Genomic DNA, 12,327 nt, shown 5'->3' on the forward strand with positions numbered 1-12,327 from the left:
AAAAAAATTGAGTCTAATTGCGACTAAAATAGAATTTGCGATTAATTGCTGTCAAGTGTAAAATTTTCGGCAGCAAAAAACTGCAGGGACAAAATGTCGATGGAAAATAAGTATAAAATGAATGAGTCTTACCACTTTATCACATGGGTGATTTTCATGGTGGTGATTAGCCCCTGTAACCCTCAGAAGCCAGTATTAATTTCAGAGTCCTGCAATGTAAGAAAAACTTTTTATTACAAAATAATAAAATTATTCACAAGATAGTATAAAATATTAATAGCGTTGTCACTTGCATAACTCAATTGTGAAGGATTTCAACATGCAAATTATAGGGCAATTGAAAATAAATCTTAATAAGATATTCAATAATAATACTAATCCAGCGCAATCAGATACAATTAATGAACAAATCAAGTCTTTCACTTTTTAAAACTGTTCTGGTAATAGTTGAACTATTGTCTTGCTGCATTACATCGTGCAGCCCGCCCACTGAAGACTGTAAATGAGCTGCAGATAGGCACACATTGCCTCTTCCTCTGGATGTTTTAAAATTCAGAATCAGTTTGATTGCTTTATTAAAATTGTCTTGGCAATCAAGATAGAAAAGCTGATGGTGATAATTTACTTCCGAGTTATTCTGAAATATTATAACCTTGTGCATATAATATTTTCATTTTTTTTAAATATGTAAAAGTAAAAAAACACCTCCTGCCCCCGTCCAAAAACAACCTCCTACCTCTGGTTAGGGCGAACTCATTTGCTTGAAGTCAATTGCTTTTTGCCCTGCTTGCATTCATAGACACAAAAGTCATAAATTAGCCAAATTTCCTCAGGGTGATATGATGGAAGCTGAAAAACACGGAATAATATAAAAGATCATAACATAAATACCTACATATTAAGTTTAAAAATTGCAATATTTTCTCCAACTGAGACAAAGGTGTTACAGTTCAGTACGTTAGAAGAATAGGAAAGTAAGTCGAGAGCTTTCTCGAAGAACTTAAATTTGTGACGTGGTACTCAAATCAGGGACTAGGTCAAAAGTTGAATGGCACAAATGGAAAGCCAAAGGCATGTTGTTTTTAATATTTAAAGTCAATAAAAATTCAAATTCTGTGCATTCTAATATTAGGCAAACAACTACAGACCACACTAAATTGAATTGTATTAAGTAAAAGGATCTTGTCACATTCAATCAAGCTGTCATTTGAGAAAAATTACTTCATTATAAATTGAAGTTCAGATCGCTTGTTTGAAGCCGTATTAGGAAAATTCATGTATCTGTGTATAAGCCAAGTTTCACCAAAATCACAGTGGCAACGAGTGTCTAATATTTGCCACCAGATACACTCGTAAAATTTGAGTGTAGGCCTATTTAGCAAAATCATATATTAGGAATGGTTTATACTACATCATAAAGTAGCGCATGCCCGTCATCATCCTGCATCTTTTTTATATATATATATATAAATATTAAAAAAAGAATTGAGCTTTCATAAGCCGCAATATCCACCAAACATGCTCAAAGCACTTTACAAAGGATCCATGACTAGCAGCAACACGTAACAAGTAGAACGTTAGGCTTCTGACAGACAAAGCTCTTAGCGGATAGGAAATCATACACATGAGTACAGTGAGAGAATGTGAGTCCTTGGCGAGGCTCGACCCCAGGACCTTCCAATCCGGAAGTGAGTGCCACACAGCCGCATATATCTTGGGTGTTCTTGAGAATTTGCCAAACACCTACAAACTAATTAGTAAAAGAGGGGAGATGGGCAGAAATAGATAGACAGATACACACTCAGAGAGGAGAGAGAGAGAGAGAAAAAATATCAGTTGCCTGTGGTGTCAGTCCGTTTAGGAGTGAGGGGGCGGAAGAAGTAGTCTAGCACTAGTACTTGGGTAGTAGTAGTAAGTAGTAAATAGGGGAGGTCTTCTGCACGTTCCTTGAGCTAAGGAAAGTATTCCTTCAACTAACCTTAAAATAAAAAATAAAACCTTGTACATTTCCAACACTTGGACCTGCACTATGACCTATAACTAAAACTAAAGACAAAAAAATAACCCCCTAAGACTCCTCTCCAGTACCTTTCAATATTTCAAATTGAATTATAATGGCTGCGGAAAACTAAAACAATGGTCATAAAAGGAAATTTACAAATCAATCAAGTTGTTCTACAGGTTTTAAAATGAAAAAATGAAGTAACAAGATATCACTCTAATATAGTGACACCTAACTAACACTAGACATCACACCAGCAGCAATGCTGAGCGGAGTAATTTTACTTTTTTCACTAGCAACCAAGTTGCCACATTGGATTTTCTTTCTTTACTTTTTTTTTAGTGTTCTGCTAATGTGCAATCTACATTTAAAATAAAAAGTGGCATCTTTCATTTCTTCTAATTCTTAACAGACACGATTATGTCCACTTCAAATCTCAACAACAGGGACAATTTTTTTTCACTTCTTGAGGCAGTTTTTTCTTACTTCTTTTAAATTTCATTTTTTAAAGCTTCTTTATTGATTTGTTTATAAGTTCTATTGTTGTTCTTATTATAATTTCATTGTCAATATCATTTTCATCAGCATACTTTTACGGTACTTTTACCATGTTATTCTTACGCTCTTACAGTTACAGTACAGCAGAGCGATACCTAACGCAGGCCTTTAAAGTGCTACTAAATTTGAAAAATTAAAATAAAACGTTTGACAAAAGATCCACAGTTCAAAAGCTAAAACAATTATAAAGTGAAACTACCTCGAGGCTCGAGGAACATCGGGGGTAAAGTCTCCCGCCCATACTGGGCACTGTGGGACTGGAAGTCTAGAGAGCTGCGCCGGTGGAACCCGTAATTTAGTTTCTTAAACGGTTCCGATCATTCAGGAGAGGAGTAGCACCTATCTAGTTGTAGTTATAAGTAGTAGTAGTAGAAGGAGAAGAAGAAGAAGAAGAAGGAGCATGTTCAGGTTCAAGTTCAACCCTCTTACTAGGCACTTCCAAGAATTTTTCAAAATAGTGGCTATGGGTATTAATTTAGCGTAGAAAAATGAAGGGGAGTGAAACATTAACTAGAGTGAAAAATTATCGCTCTGTCTCAACTGGTTAAAAAGTTATGACCGTTTATGTGGTGGAAAATCTCTCTATATATCTATAGCTTAATTATTAAGTTAATAGGAAAAAATGTGACCAAAGCACAGCATCCCAATGGATAATCACGTATAATTCAGAAACAGCTTCAGATACAACTTTGAAATTTTTACATGTGGTAAATCAACATCTCTGTAATACATTGCAAACAGAAAATGAATTATTTATTGAGAAAGAAAAGTATAGTTTAGAGCTGAGACAGCTGAAATCAAGGAAAAATAGATCACGACATACAAATGAATGACCTATTGGAATTTTGGAAAAGTCAATAATAAAATCTTTATTCACATGAAGATAGACCAAATAAACCACTGAATCGGCGTCATTTAGTTGTTCAATTTGAACTTTTCAAAATGAAAATAGACCTCATAAAAGCAAAGATATGAACTGACAAATGTTTGAGGTGGTGTACTTTTCTTAGTTGATAGAGTTAGAGTGAGAATGACGAGAAATGAGTTGCCACTTAATTAAGGAAAAAAATTGTCGTATCTAGTTTACTTACCTTCTTTGTTGACTTTTTAATAAAAAGTACATTATTCTCATTTTCGAATGTTTTCAAATTGGAGAAAAGATGAGAATGGCTCGTTTACCGAGAGGGCCATTTTTTTTGCTTCACACTTCTCAAAGAAAGACCGCGAAAAGTGGAGGCTGGTCGGCTGGTCATTGAAAGCTCACAAATGCAACTTTAAACGCATAAGAGTGCTGGGAGTAGGTAGCTACAAATATGTAAAGGAGCGGTGGTTTGCAACTTTAAACACATAAGAGTTCTGGGAGTACAAATAGTGAAAAGCGGTAGTTTTCGCTATTTGTAGTGGTAGTACAAATAACTATTTCTCTCCATAGCGGAAATGCGTCCTACAAATAGATACCGCTATCCGTCCGCGACACTGTCACCATTGGAACCGAGAAAGCCAGGTTTAAGAACTATACTGCCGAAAATCAAATCCGCCATGCCACGAGTAAAAAAACTGTTTTGCACTAAAGTGTCCGAGCCCTGTCCCAGAGGGTTCGCTTTTTGAAACAATTACTTCTTTACGTAGCGGAATTGCGCACGACCAATGACGTGAAAGACGTGGACACCCCCCCCCCCCTTCCTTTATTTGGCGCCCTCAACGACACCCCACTCGACACTGCCACCAGAAAGAAAGACACCATCTTCCTATTCTTCTTCTTCTTATTATTATAATAAATATAACAAAACGAATGAGCACCGACGGAACGGCCCTGGCGAATTTGTCCGAGATCATTATATTTAAAATTATTACTCTCCATAGCGGAAATGCGTCCTACAGAAAAATACCGCTATCCGTCTACGACACTGCCACCATTGGAACCGATAAAGCCACGTTCAAGAACTATACTGCCGAAAATCAAATACGCCATGCCACGAGAAAAAAAAAACTGTTTTGCACTAAAGTGTCCAAGCCCTGTCCGAGGGGGTTCGCTTTTTGAAACAATTCCTTCTTTTCGTAGCGGAAATGCGCAGACCAATGACGAATAAGACGTGGATATCCCCCCCCCCCCCCCCCCCCCCTTCCTTCATTTGTCGCCCTCAACGATATCACCCTACGACATTGCCACCAGAAAGAAAGACACCATCTTCATATTCCTCTTCTTATTATTATTATAATGAATATAACAAAATAATTGAACAACGACGAAACGGCTCTGGCGACTTTGTCCGAGCTGATTATATTTAAAATTATTACTCTCCATAGCGGAAATGCGACCTACAAATAGAAACCGCTCTCCCTCTACGACACTGCCACCATTGGAACGGACAAAATCGCTTTCCAGAACTATACTGCCAAAATCCAATCCGGCATGCCATCCTTCTTTACATTACGGAAATGCGCACGACCAATGACGTTAAAGACGCTGACACCCCCCCCCCTTCCTTTATTTGGCGCCCTCAACGACATCACCCTACGACACTGCCACCATTGGAACGGACACAACCGCGTTCCAGATATACCCTGCCGAAAATCAAACCCGGCATGCCATCCTTCTTTACCTAGCGGAAATGCGCACGTCCAATGACGTTACAGACGTGGACATCGTCCCCCCCCCCCTTCGTTTATTGGGCGCCCTCAACGATATCACCTTACGACACTGCCACCAATGGAACGGAAAAAAAACCGCGTTACAGAACTATACTGCCGGAAATAAAATCCGGCATGTCATCCTTCTTTACGTAGCGGAAATAGCGCACGAAAAATGACGTTAAAGACGCTGACATCCCTCCCCCCCCCCCTTCCTTTATATGGCGCCCTCAACGATATCACCTTACGACACGGCCACCATTGGAACGGACAAAACCGCGTTCCAGATATACCCTGCCGAAAATCAAACCCGGCATGCCATCCTTCTTTACCTAGCGGAAATGCGCACGACCAATGACGTTACAGACGCTGACATTCCCCCTCCCCCTTCCTTTATTTGGCGCCCTCAACGATATCACCCTACGACACTGCCGCCAGAAAGAAAGACACCATCTTTTTATTCTTTTTATCATTATTATAATAAATATTATAAAAAAAATTAGCACCGCCGGAACGGCTCTGGCGAATTTGTCCGAGCTGATTATATTTAAAATTATTACTCTCCATAGCGGAAATGCGTTCTACAAATAGATACCACTATTCCTCTACGACACTGCCACCATTGTAACGGACAAAACTGCGTTCCAGATCTACACTGCCGAAAATCAAATCCGGCATGCCATCCTTCTTTACGTAGCGGAAATGCGCACGACCAATGACGTTAAAGACGTAGACATCCTCCCCCCCCCCCCCCCCTCCATTATTTGGCGCCCTCAACGATATCACCCTACGACACTGCCACCATTGGAACGGACAAAAGCTCGTTACCGAACTATACTGCCAAAAATCAAATCCGGCATGCCATCCTTCTTTACCTAGCGGAAATGCGTACGAGAAATGACGTTAAAGACGCTGCCTCCCCCCCCCCTACCTTTATTTGGCGCCCTCAACGATATCACCCTACGACACTGCCACAAGAAAGAAAGACACCATCTTTCTATTCTTCTTATCATTATTATAATAAATATTATAAAATAAATTAGCACCGACGGAACAGCTCTGGCGACTTTGCCCGAGCTCTTTTTTTTAAATTATTAAACTCTATAGCGGAAATGCGTCCTACAAATAGATACTGCTATCCCTCTACGACACTGCCACCATTGGAATGGACAAAACCGCGTTGCAGAACTATACTGCCGGAAATCTAATCCGGCACGCAATCCTTCTTGACGTAGCGGAAATGCGCATGACCAATGTTGTCAAAGACTTTGACTCCCCCCCCCACCTTCCTTTATTTGGAGCCTTCAACGATATCCCCCTTAGACACTGCCACCAGAAAGAAAAACACCATATTCATATTCCTTTTCTTCTTATTATTATAATAATAAATATAACAAAATAAATGAGCACCGACGGAACGGCTTTGGTGACTTTGTCCGAGCTCTTTATTTCTAAAATTATTACTATCCGTAGCGGAAATGCGTGCTACAAATAGATACCGCTATCCCTCTACGACACTGCCACCATTGGAACCGAGAAAGCCACGTTCAAGAACTATACTGCCGAAAATCAAATACGCCATGCCACGAGTAAAAAAACTGTTTTGCACTAAAGTGTCCGAGCCCTGTCCGAGGGGGTTGGCATTTTGAAACAATTATTTCTTTACGTAGCGGAATTTTGCACGACCAATTACGTGAAAGACGTGGACATCCCCTCACCCCCCTTCCTACATTTGGCGCCCTCAACGATATCACCCTACGACACTGCCACCAGAAAGAAAGACACCATCTTCCTATTCCTCTTCTTCTTATTATTATAATAAATATAACAAAATAAATGAGCACCGACGGAACGGCTCTGGCGACTCTTGTCCGAGCTCATTATATTTAATATTATTACTCTCCATAGCGGAAATGCGTCCTACAAATAGATACCGCTATCCCTCTACGACACTGCCACCATTGGAACGGTCAAAACCGCGTTCCAGAACTATACTGCCGGAAATAAAATCCGGCATGCCATCCTTCTTTACGTAGCGGAAATGCGCACGACCAATGATGTTAAAGACCCTGACACCCCCCCCCCCCCCGCTTCCTTTTTATGGCGCCCTCAACGACATCCCACTACGACCCTGCCACCAGAAAGAAAGACACCATCTTTCTATACTTCTTCTTCTTGTTCTTATTATTATTATAATAAACATAACAAAACAAATGGACACAGACGGAATGGCTCTGGCGACTTTGTCCGAGCTCTTTATTTTTAAAATTATTACTCTCCATAGCAAAAATGCGTCCTACAAATAGAAACCGCTATCCCTCTACGACACTGCCACCATTGGAACGGTCAAAACCGCGTTCCAGAACTATACTGCCGGAAATCAAATCCGCCAGGCCACGAGGATAAAAACTGTTTTGCACTAAAGTGTCCGAGCCCTCTCCGAGGGTGGTCGCTTTTTTAAACAATTCCTACTTTACGTAGCGGAAATGCGCACGACCAATGACGTTAAAGACATGGACATCCCCCCACCTCCCTTCCTTTATATGGCGCCCCTTACGACACTGCCACCAGAAAGAAAGACACTATCTTCCTAGTCTTCTTATTATAATAAATAAAATAAAATAAATGAGCTTTCATACGGGGCAATATCCACTAAACGTGCTCAAAACGCTCTATAAGGGGTCCCTGACCAACAACAATACTGAGCACGTAGGACAAGACATGACGTCTGTTTGACGATATTACAATTTTCCGGAGGGAGACAATGCTGTTAACTGTCAGGTATCCATTATAAGCCCCCCATAGACGCTGACATCCGCTGATCGCGGATCGGATGACCTCGTCGCTGTGACCCGATCCCTGCGTTTATCGCAGATGATTTTTGCCCACATACGGGAGATATTTTTTTGAGGCGATCGGCGATCGGGGGCGTGGCAGTATAAAAAAGTGGACCATTTTTTTCCCGGATTTTTGCTGTTTTCACGTCGGATTTGTGATCAGCGTCAAATTTACAATAGGTTTGATACTAAGAACTGTGTGTTTACTCCAAAAATTGCTGCAATTAGAAATAAATATTAATTAATAGGAGGCTATGTGGCTGACAGAACCGATCCCAGTTACTGTCTGTTATTCTATCTTTCGTCTTGCGCACAATAGTGACTACTTCTCACTAAATTATATCAATTAGACTGTTGAAGGAACGAAATTGACATCATTCCACTCTTTGTTATTGTATTAAGGCAGTCATTTAGTAATTAGTTCTCACTAAATTATATCAATCAGACTTTTAACGTTCAAAGTTACTCGTAGTTTTGTGTGACGGTACGTTTTTCCGACTGGTGGATATTGTGAGCATTTTACCTAAATTTATAGCATCAATAACCGTCCAAGATATTCGCATCATATGTAGCAATGGCTATAAGAGAGAGAGAGAGAGAGAGAGAGAGAGAGAGAGAGAGAGAGAGAGAGAGAGAGAAAAAAAGAGGGAGAGAAAGAGAGAAAAATTTACTTGCGCTATATATACCGCTATATTCAATAAAGGTGCTCAAATCACTTTATAAGGGTCTTTAGCCAACATAAAAACATGTTAGACGTGACATGACTGCTAAGCGATATTGCAATTGTTTCCCGACAGAGACGACGCTGTAAACAGCGAAGTACTCATTTTAACAGTGAACAAGGTGAGAGAATGCGAGTAAAGAGCCTTTTCCAAGGACTCAATTATGCGCCACTCAGAGCGGGACTCGAATCCAGTACCGTCCGATCCAAATGCGAGTGTCATTTCACAAGACCACATGCATAGACGCACAAAAAAGTGATGAGAGAATAGATTCATATGTATTGAAGGAGAAGAGAGAGCGGATGGAGTGAGTAAAGTTCTTGGATATTTATAGAAAGAACCAAATTGACGTCACTCATCTCATTTTTATTGTTTTGAGACACCAATTTTTATGATTAGTTCTCATTAAAATATATCAGACTATAAAGTTCAAGGTTCCATGTAGATTTTTGGGCTAGAGTGATATTTCTGGCTGGCGGACTTTGTGAGTATTTTAATTTAACACAGAGCATCAATAGAGGAATAAATTTGACGTTAGTCAACCCGTTGTTATTGCTTTTAGACAGCCATTTTTATAATTAACTTATCACTAAGTTATATCAATCAGACTATGAACATTTGAGTTTGCAATTTTGTGTGTTAATATGTTATACCCCGATGAAAATTGTCGTGAGTATTTTTCCAATACACATAACCTCAATACATTTGCAATCCGATTTAAATTTAAAAGCGATGTAGACAACGGACATTTTTCCATTTTGTGGACAATAAAGATTCATTATTAATCGTCATAATTATTATTATTATTATTATTATTATTATTATTATTATTATTATTATTATTATTATTATTATTATTATTATTATTATTATTATTATTATTATTATTATTATTATTATTATATCTAAAACAAATCAACAGTGCTCCCGAGGCGTGGCAGGTTAAACGGGCTATCCTCGGGACTACTTGTATTCGCAGCACCCCCCCCCACCACCACCACCACCACACACACGCACATAGCTCTTTTTTTCTTTTTCTTATTTTTTGTGGGGGGGGGGGCGTTGTTTGTAGATTATAATTCAAGGTTACAATGCCCCCCCCCCCTGTCATCCCGTAGTCAAGGCTTTTTGGCATCTGCCAATCCCAAATGTCTGTGTCAAGGTCGACCGTCATGTCGCGTCAACGGGTGAGGAAAAAAAGAAAGAAAAAGAACTGGCATATTATTATATCATCACATTGAAAATTATGAAAACTATTTTTTATTTTGTATGAAATCCTTTATAAGTTTTACGATGAACAAGAACGAAACTTTTGCCATCTACCTCTTCCTGGCGCAACATTTATAAAAATATTATTAAAAAAAAAATAATTACACAGCATTCATTTGGCGCAATATCCACGTGCTCAAAGCGCTTTACAAAGGGTCCCAACGCAACAGCAATATTAAACTTGAAAGACGAGACATGACGCCTGTCAGGCGATGTGACATTTTTTCCCAACAAAGACAACGAACGGCCATGTACTCGTTTTACACCTGAGTACAGTGAGAGAATGGGAGTAAAGAGCCTTTTCCAAGGACTCAACTCTGCGCCACTCAGAGCGGGTCTCAAAACCCGAATCTTCCGATCCAAAAGCGAGAGTCATACCACTTGGTGCATCGCAAAACAGGGAGGGGGCAATGTTCTGTCGGCCACATAGCCTCAATATTAATTAAAATGTATTTATAATTTCATCAATTTTTGGAGTAAAAACATAGTTCTTGGTATCAAACCTATTGTAAATTCAACGCTGATCACGAATCTGACGTCAAAACAGCGAAAATCCGAAGAATATTGTCCAATTTTTTATACTGCCACGCCCCCGATCGCCGATCGCCTCGAAAAATATTAAGCAAAGCGGGCTTTGCGAGCGATGGACCGTCCCTAGGTTTATCGGCCAGGTATTTGGCCACACACATTGCGTTTTCACCCCGGTTTGTATGGAGCCTTTTACACCTGAGTACGTACCCAGATCCTTATTATTATTATTAATATTATTATTATTATTACTATTATTATTATTATTATTATTATTATTATTATTATTATTATTATTATTATTATTATATATTTTAATTATTATTATTATTATTATTATTATTATTATTATTATTATTATTATTATTATTATTATTATTATTATTATTATTATTATTATTATTATTATTATTATTATTATTATTATTATTATTATTATTATTATCATTATTATTATTATTATTATCATTATTATTATTATATATATTATTATTATTATTATTATTATTATTATTATTATTATTATTATTATTATATCATCATCATTATTATTAACATTACTATCTATTATTATTTTTATTATTATTATATTATTATTATATTATTATTATTATTATTTATTATTATTATTATTATATTATTATTATTATTATATCATTATCATTATTATTATTATTATTATTATTATTATTATTATTATTATTATTATTATTATATATTTTTTTTTTTTTATTATCATTATTGTTATTATTATTATTATTATTATTATTATTATTATTATTATTATTATTATTATTATTATTATTATTATTATTATTATTATTATTATTATAACTTTAATATAATGGATGATGCCAAGTCTGCCAAGATAGATCATCATCAAGCCCTACTGCAACCTCCTCGTGGTGTCGAACGGTGACAGGTCAAGCTGGCTAACTGCAGAGGGCGACAAAAATAGGCAATGGCAAACCATTCTTGTAACTTTGCCCAGTTAACTGCATGAATAAGTCCAAAAAGTTAAACGGTGACAGCGTAAAGGGGAGCACGTTTTAACGGAAGACTGCTGCCTCGCTCGGTTGGGAGCGTGATGTTCGTCAGGTCACACCGAACCGTCAGCCAGTTACTATACGAAATAAATTTAACAAATGTGACAAAACCAAAATTGGGACGTGGAATGTCAGAACCTGTGCCCAAAAAGGAAAACTAAATAACATTCTAAAAGAAATGAAACGGCTGAAAATAAATATTCTTGGCCTGGCAGAGATGAGATGGAAAGAGCGGGGAACCGTGTCAAAACAATTGGCTTAACCACAAATGCAGGATGATCGAAATATTTGGCCTAGATGGAAAAGCAGCTCACGAGGAAATAAGCCAAATTTCGGGCAAAAAACGCACTACTAACAACAATAACTGTATTAAAGACAAGAATGGTAAAATAGTATTTGAGAAAAAGGATATAAAGGAAAGATGGTGTCAATACATTGGCGAGTTATTTGATGATGACAGGCCCCAAATAGCTTTGCCAAGCAACACTGACGGTCCTCCAATACTTGCATGTGAGATAGAAAATGCATTGAAAAATATGAAAGATGGCAAGGCTTAGGGTGAAGATGGCATTGTAACAGAAATGCTAAACATTTTGAAAGAATTCTCAATTGTGAAACTAACAGATCTCTTTAATAGTATTTACAATACAGGCTATATTCCAGCAAACTTGCCAAATCGGTTTACATCAACCTACCGAAAAAACCAAAGGCGACAACTTGCAGTGATTTCCGCA

General features: G+C 37.8%; 1 long non-coding RNA gene across 1 annotated transcript; it reads right to left on the minus strand.

The window, feature by feature from the left end:
- Positions 1 to 19: 19 nt before the first annotated feature.
- LOC144960703 (uncharacterized) lies at positions 20 to 3,813 on the minus strand. The gene is made up of 3 exons (XR_013642928.1): positions 3,652 to 3,813; positions 737 to 849; positions 20 to 209 (listed from the first exon to the last, which is right to left on the minus strand). It is a non-coding gene; the product is annotated as an uncharacterized LOC144960703 (long non-coding RNA).
- Between the last annotated feature and the right edge of the window lie 8,514 nt (positions 3,814 to 12,327).

This window comes from Berghia stephanieae, chromosome 15 (genome assembly GCF_034508935.2).
Source record: "Berghia stephanieae isolate SIO BIC M18660-M18661 chromosome 15, UCSD_Bste_1.3, whole genome shotgun sequence".
NCBI lineage: Eukaryota > Metazoa > Mollusca > Gastropoda > Nudibranchia > Aeolidiidae > Berghia > Berghia stephanieae.